This window comes from Dendrobium catenatum, unplaced genomic scaffold (genome assembly GCF_001605985.2).
Source record: "Dendrobium catenatum unplaced genomic scaffold, ASM160598v2 fragScaff_scaffold_465, whole genome shotgun sequence".
Lineage (NCBI taxonomy): Eukaryota > Viridiplantae > Streptophyta > Magnoliopsida > Asparagales > Orchidaceae > Dendrobium > Dendrobium catenatum.
The window spans coordinates 931,466-940,390 of NW_021318927.1; positions in this window are offsets into that span (position 1 = coordinate 931,466).

Below are 8,925 nucleotides of genomic sequence, written 5' to 3' on the forward strand. Positions count from 1 at the left end.
AATTTATTCAAAATCGTCAACTTACAATTGTTGTTCGTGAATCAATTTGATAGTATATGGATGGCGTGAGCTGGTTTTTTTCTTTCACTTTGTTCTAAGATATTGGAAAATGTGCTCTACTACTTGATGTAAAGATAGGTTAGTGTATATTTCTTGATATTCATATGATACATAGAGAGTAAAAATAAATCTCACGCATCTAAACATTTTTGAGTATTAACCTAATGGTTTGCCATGTTCATAGATTATCTGGCTTCAGATGTTTTTCTCCAGAAATATCCCACCACATCTTAATTTGATCTCAGAACCAAGGCACACATTTTGTCACTGCAGAAGATTTTTCTTTCCTATCGAGAATGGTATAAAACCGTCAGGATTCCTGTTGGATGGTGGATTGTCAGGACCAGATCCTCCAGTCCATTTATTGGGAGGAACATTGAGCAGCTCTGGAACAGAGATATTCTCCTGGGAGAGTAGGTTAGTTTCCACTCACTCTAGTTTTTACTCCTTGGTGCACGTCCTTTTTCCATCTTTTATCTATACTGAGCTCTTGTTTTGGTAGGGTCTATAACACAGGTGCTCATGATCTCCATGCGCAACTGGTTCCCAACATGGAATGGAAATATGTGGCTAAGCAAGATGGTTCTGTTCAACTGGCCATCGACAGAGTACATACACAAGTCTGGATGTTATTGAATTTTTATCTTCAAGAGTTCTTAATGGTAAAGATTTTAATTTATCGTTGGCATACCTCTTCAAATTATGATTTGGAATACTTGCACCAATTAGAACTAAAACAATAATAAAACTGTTTTGTAATATTTGCTTCCAACATTGAGTCTTTAGGTTTTGAAGTACAAATGTGATAAAATCCTGATTCTGCATACGATTATTGCTGTATTCTATTGGTATCCGATCATTGTGTTAGTAAAGTTACTTCGCCGAATAAGAAATATAGAACTCTCAAAACCTGTTTTTCATGCCGTGTTGGCTATTTGTGTACTTGAAACTCTGGTTACAAATCCACACAAAATCAAAATCTGTTTATCATACTTCATGAGACATGTTTCTTTCTAAAAAATTATATCTTGGTCATTGCGGCTAGTTTTGTGTACTTAAACTCTATGGATTCATGACTATTGTTGAAAGGGAAAAAAAGGTATGAATTACCTTTAATAGAGTATAGTGCTTGTAAAAAACTGTGTCAAAGACGTCTCTAATAGGCTAGGCAAGGGTTCCTAATGATCTCGCTAGGTCTGTCAGGAGATCTTTTGTTTTTTATCATTCCCTTATTAGATGGTCTTTTTTACCTTTCTTGCATGAAAGTTTATATTAGGGTACTGGATGTTTCTATGTCACGGGTTTCCTACGACTAAACATAAATACAGAGAAATTTTTAACATTCTTAAATTTTATCTTTATTCATTTGTGATGTTAGTAGATTTTCATGATTATTTTAATTATTGTCGGCTATAAAAGATGAATTGAATTAATGTTATGAGAGAGAAATAATTATTTGAAAAAAATTTCACTTGGGATTGTTGAAATACTAAAAGAAAGAAAATGATATAATGCAAATATATTTTTTCTATTAATTTAGAGATGAAAACCTAAACAATATAATAAGAAGTGGAACCAAAAAAGGATTTTCAATCTATGGAATTGACTAACATAAAAATTTATTACTGATTGTGAAAATGATATTTATGATATTAATGCTCTCGTGTAGCAATCATAAATGGTATATATAATAGTATGATTAAAGATAAATGCTGTTTTCTAAATGGGAATGGTAAAGAGTGTATATGGATCATGACGTAGATTTGGTAGGATCTTTTACAAATAACAAATTGGTGCAAATTAGAAAATACTCAGATGGCTTAAATAATTCTCTAAGATTATATTTGGTAGATTTTAAAAAGTCATGAATAAAGCTAGATATACAAATAAAACTAAGGACATTATCCTCTTCATAAAATATGTGATGATAAATTAAATTTTTATTGTATAAGTTGATGATATGTTGATAATTGAAGAAGTTCTAAGAAATGCTTTTAAGAAGCTTGTAATCAAAGAGTTGGGCAATTAAATACTCTTTAGGAATACGTCTAAATAAAAGATTCATGGATCTACAAAAGGAAATCAATGACTGCTTGCAAAATTTTGAAATTACAACTGAACTAAGATAAAAAATTGACGCAATAAAGAAGGAAAAGAAGAGGCGCATGGATAAGATAAGAGATTAATAAAAGTAATTTTAATCTATTACACAAGTTAAAACATTGCATTTATAGCGAGTCTTATCATTAATTATATTCAAACTTACTAATCACCTTTAGCTCTTATAGAATCTTATGACAGTCATTAATTCAGGGTCTTATAGATTGAATCCTCTTAGGATACTTACAATTAAAGGATTATATTAACTCGCTATGTGGTCACTATTGATAGAATATTCTAAATTGATATTAATTTTTAGGAGAAATCTAATAATATGATGGAGAACGATAACATGTTGAAGATCTAGCTCAATTTTAAATCTAAGAGTTATTGCTAAGGAATTCGAGTTAAGTTTCAAAACAATTTTGAAATATTTAAAAATCAAATGGATGGCCGATAAAGATATCTGTGAATAATATATCTACCATAGAGCATTTACCCAGTTTATATGATTGTGAGCATGTAAGGTGGGTAAATATTTCACAAAGAAAATATGGAAAGTGGAATCAAGTGCATAACTTCTTGCAAAGAAATATGAATCCTATGTTCAAACATGTAAAGCAACTTTGAAATGGTAGATTTATACATTAGTTATGAAGGGTAATATTAAAGATCATGCCACAAGTCAGTCAAATTGATGAGGATGATTGAGCCACATTAAATATTTTACTATAGATTGATTCTCTTAGGGCTCTTACTTATTTTGATTTGCTCTTTCTATTATTAAGCCAGCAGTCCTCTTGAAGATTTTTTTTTTTGATAATAATTTTATTTTTTTTTCATAAGTTTTTTTTGGAGAAGTTAATATACTTCACATTTTATACAGAATCAATCAAATTTTTTTCTACTGTCCTGCTTTCTACATCAATGTCATATTTGTTTTTCAGCAGAACATTTATGAACATGATATTATTGAATTTGTCTTCATCCGACTGGTCGATTCCAGTTACTGGAAAAAGCATGAAAAAACTCTTTACATTTTTAAATTTTGAAGGTATGCAGATAGTCCAAGCCTTTTGGGTAATTGAGCTATTTGAAGAACTTTGCATGTGCAAGTCAGATAGTATTCTTGTATCATAATTACTAAAAGTGGTTACAAATTGTTCGGAATATTATTCTAACGCATATGATTGTGTTTGTCAGAGAGATAGGCAAGAGACTCCATGGATATAATGAAGCCACGATTGGGGATACAAATGGTTGTGGTAGATGTACACTATATAACTATTTGATGCTTTTGTTGGGTTGTCTAAATACATTTACAAAATTGCCAATTCATTTACAACAGCAGGGTGGCCGACAGTGAGGCACTAAACAACGAAATGGACTCTGTCTTTTATCGGTTGGTGTTTAATTATGGTTTTCAATATTTAACATTTAACCAAGTATATTTTTCTCTACTTGTATTAGTCATTTTTTAAATAACATATTTACTTGAGCTATTTGCTATTCTTAATTAAAGCTCGTTTGGTGGTTTTATTAACTGTTCTTGAAGTGCTTTCTGAGTAAAAATAAATTTTATCTAAAAAGTTGTCTTTAAGAAAGTAGTATAAAGCCGTCCAACGAAGCTAAGTTTGAGAATTTTTACATCCTACAATGAAAACAAAAAGAAAAATGGAGATATGTATATTGTTTAGGATGAGTGGGTGAATGAGTGGGAATTGCAAATGCTTCTCGAAGGAGTATCAAATATTTGGAAGCACTCAGTTGAGTTTATGAACTGCTTCTTTTGTTGGTCTGGATTGGACACTCAGAAAGTGAAGAAAACAATTGGGACTTCGAGTGGAGATTAGAAGAATACTCTGTGCTTAGTATGTGTGTATTTTTTTTCATTCCTTATATTTTTCCATATTACATTGCACTTACCTTGTTGGCTTTGCATCAGAAATATTCACCGCAGATATATTTTTGATATATCATCTATTTATGGGTCGATTTTTTATCTTCACTCTGAGAATTCGTTCGTTTGGGATGATTTTTTACTCGCTTTTATTAGCTTTTAGTATAAATTTATTTTATACTTAATTCTGTTTTTAGAGCAGGAAAAAAGAAAAGCTTCATTTGGGACATTTTTTATGATTTTTAAATCAATTTTTAGTAAAAAATTACAATTTGTACATAGAAGCTGCTTAGAAACATTAAGAACGTTGACGATGCCTGAATGTAATACTTTTAGGTATCATTACAAATTACAGACTATCATAATTAAAAAAATACTTTATTCTTGGTATATGATCTTCATCATTTTTTTTACTCTATTCTAGGGCTTAATATACTTGACTAAACAAGATTTAACATTTCCTATGCGTTAATTTTATTATTTATTTTCTTGTTATGTGTCTGCTTTCTCTTCTTATCATGAAAAGTTTTTTTATTCAGTTTGGATACTTTTGAAAACGCCGCTGCAGATAATTCTGGAAGAGTGCTTAGCAGCTGTACAACGCTTGATGTACTGTTTGGGCAGTTTTTTGGCGTTCAATGGTCTTTGTTTGTCTACAACACCGGACCTAGAGTTCATAAGAACGCAGCAGAATTCAGTGACGTGATTCTTTTATTAATTTTTGCTATTCTTCATGCTGTTGATGAATAATTTTCATATAAAATAGAATATTGAGATATTGAATATTTCTTGAATTTAATATTTTTCATAATGAAGTTTTCTGTAATAATTGTTAGGCTCTATCAAACTGGAATTGGTTAAGGGCATTGGTGCCAGATTTGCTGTAAAATTGGACATAAAATTTGAGAGAATAAGTCGGTCTACTGGTGGATAACTAAGCAGTGGTGTCGCTCTTAATGAGCCATTAATATATTGTGAGAAAAGTCATAGGGGAGCTTTAAAATATTGGATAATTCTAATATTTAAAGGAGAAATGAATCTTAACTGCAAAGATAATAATAATGTTGGGTCGTTTAATACTCAATTATTAGATAATAATAATAATAATAATATAATATTATTATATTAATTCTGAAAAAACATATCATGAACTTTAAAGAAAATGATATTCCGGTGATACATTTAATTGTAAAAGGATTAACATATACGTTGAAAAATTATAAGATATTCAGTGGATATGTTGGCGAAGATTTTTCAAATGGTCAACACGTGTGGAGAAGTCTTCTGATTTCAAAAAAATTGTGCCGGAAATTTTTCTAGTGGATTTCTGATTGAAAATTTCATTGGGAAAGATTTCCGGAAGATTAATTTTTGTGTCAAAAAATTTAACAAATAAAAATTAAAAAAATGGTCCTAAAACAGTGGTCTGCTAAAGTCAACTTGAGGCAGCCTCGCCGCCAATGAGCCACATGCTATACGCCCTACGTCCAGCCATACCAGCCAGCCTGCAAGACCCCAAGCACGGTCAGTATCACGGCTGCGACTAAGCGGCCTATTAGTGGGGTGTCAATCGAGGTCGAACCCGAGTTGATCGGTTTAAACGGGTCAACCGTAGATCCAACCATTTTTGTAAACGGGTCGCTATCTCATAGCCAAAACCCCGACCACCGACGGGTGCCGGGTTGACACTACCGACCGTTACTTAAAAAGAAGGGTAGACGGCAGTGGTGCAGGCGCGGCGGTGCGGCTGTAGCAGGCGCGTAGGCGGCAGAGGCACCTGCGGCCAGCGCTAGTCGAAACGAGTCGCGACTGAACCCGAACGGTCGAAACCCCACGCGAGCGGGCTTTTGCTGCGCTGGCACGCCAGTGCGGCAAAGCCGAAGCTGCAACGCGAGTGGCGAAGCCGAAGCGGCCACGCGAAGCTCGAAGAGGGCTCTTGCAGCGTCACGCGGGACCGGGCAGTTGAGCGTCGGCAGGGAGTCATTTCAAGGTCATTTTCCGGGTCCGGGTCAACACCGAACCGCCCGATATTTGAAACGGATGGTTTACCAACCTGACGTTTCATAACGGGTGACTCCGAACTGAATTTTTCTGGGTCGGATAAAAAAATTTGACTCCCCTACCTATATATCAGGGCTTCAGCGGGTCGAAACGCAGCCCTCCCGCTCCCAACCCAGCAAGAAGCCACCCAACCATCAAACACAAGGCCAACGGCTTACTTGGGGGTGGCTAACATTTTTTATTTAAATTATAACCTATAAATATTCAAAGTAAATATCAATGTAAAAGTAAAACTAATTTGATAAAAATAATTAGATTTATTAAATAATGAATTATTGAATTAGTTAATTTATTTTAAATATTTCATTAATTAATTTAAATTTTATGCAATAAATTATTTAAATATTTAACTTATTACTAAATAATAATTATAAAATTCATTTTTTATTTTTGAAATTTTTTAATTTCGTCGAAATCCATGGATTCTAGAATAATCCGTAAGAAGCAGTCAAAAAATTCTCCAGAAATCCGTCGGAATTTTGCCGGAAATATTTCACCGAAAATCGGTCAGAAAATTCGTTGGAATTTTTGGAGAATTTAATTTTGCTGAAAATTCCATTGGAAATAAGCTGTTTTCATGTAATGAAATACATTTATTAAAGCTTGTATGAGGTGGGATGACTAGTAAATTAGGTTTTATTTGGAACAGTTTATTAATTGTTTTATAAAGATATTTTTTAGTATAAAAATTTTTTTAACTTCAAAATTTTTAACTTGAATGTTACTTTATAAAACAATAAGAAAATTGTTACAAACGAAACCTTAATTTAAACATCAAAGTTGGGGGTGTAAATGCGTTGAATTTGAGTGAGTGACTTCAAGAATTATTTAGCTTGATTTTTTAAGCTATTCTTTTTTTTTTTTCCCGGTATTTGGCTTTTCTTAAGTGATTGAATTGACTATGAGATGTTCATAAAAGTAAAATCAAAACATATAAAAATGTATATAATTTATATATTCTCAAGGAAAAATTTATAGGGCTTATACCAATTGAAATAATTTACTATATATTTAAAGTTACATAAATCCACTTCCCTCCACAATTAGAGAAGTTGCAATTACAAAATTAGTAGCACTTGCTTTGTCTCCTATAATTGTGGCAAAGATTATGGGAGACACAATAGAGAGAGGATGATTGTCAAATAATGATAATTAGGCTATGCTGGTTGGATGATTATGCTCCATCAGATGACAATGGTCAGATGATCAATGATGTTGATTGAATGATGATGGTCATACAATAATAGTTGGATGATGATGGTCGGATGCTGACGATTAAATACTAACAGCCAAATGATAGAGAATGAACTATGATAATCTAGTGGTGGTCTAATGATGATAGTGATTCAATAACATGGCTAAGCGGTGATCAACAATGTCAAAAGCCGAGGAGAGATTTAGAGTTCCTCAGAACATTAAGCATTCTCCAATCTCAAATCTAGGTCCCTTTTATATGGAGAGTATGATTCTATTTAAATTACTTCCAGACTGTGCATTTTGATAAAGTAAACCAAAATTTCATAGCACTCTATTAGATTTCTCATATCGAATTATTTGATTATAAATCATTTACTTAGTATTAAGTGCCTTAATGAACTCAAAATGAATTGATCTTGGGCATTCTGGATTCATTTTGTCAAGGCACTCAATTTTATTATAAGCATGCAAAATTTAGATATTGTCTAATCCTTTAATTAATGATTCAAAGTTTCTCTTGCGCAGCCAGTAAGGCGGGCTGCTTATGGGAGAGCAGTTGGTGGCGCATTGTTGATGGGAGAAGGTGGTGGGGGAGGATGCATGAGGGTAGTTGGCGACAGTGCATGCTATTGTCAGAGAGAAGTCGACATGGTGGTGAACGACGAAGTTTTTGTTTGTAAAAGTTGGAAGGAGATATGAGACTTAGGCTTCCTTTGTGATGGCTTTCTTATTGCTCCTTAAAATAATTTTTTTGGTAAAAAAATTTAAACTAAAAAGCTTTGTTTTAGAAAACAATAAGAAAGTAGCCCCAAACGAACCTAAGACAAACGAAGCCTTAGGTTCGTTTGGGACAATTTTCTTACGGTTTTCTAAAGTAAATTTTTATTATAAAAAGTACTTAAATTAATTTTTTCTTAAACTAAAAAGCTATTTTATAAAATAGTGAGCAAGAGTTTAATGCTTTGGTTTTAAGACTGCAACCATAATTTGTGTTTAGCACTATTTTTATTTCATAAAAAAAAAAATCAAAAAATTTGTTTTCTATTGTTCTTTATTTATTATCGCTTTACAAAACATTAAGAAAACTGTCTTAAATTAAAACCTCAAATAAATAACCAAGTGCAAAAGATAAATATAAGCTGAATGTAGAAGCTACTATTCATAAATAATAAATTAAAAAAGTTTTTTAGTTTAAAGATAATTATGGAACTGTTTGGAATGGCTATAACATTTTATAAAGTTGATTATGAAGTTATTTTGGAAAAAAAAAATTCTTAAAACTATTGCATAATCAGCTTCCTAGTACAATTTTTTTTTTTCAAAAGTAACAAAAAAAATAATAGTTAAACATGTTAGTTTATGAAAAGCAAAGCAAAAAAAAAAAAAAAAAAGGGGTCGAATGAGATGAATCTGTTACTAATAAGAAGAATATATTAGGAGAGAGAAAAGAAAAAATATACCCTATTTCAAAATGATTATTCTTTCCACTCAAACATAAATATATAGTCATATTGCAGCATGAATATAGATGCTGATGACCTAGGATGAATTTTTCTTTTTTTTAGGTTACACTACACTACGCCATCAAACTCTAGATATATTTCGAA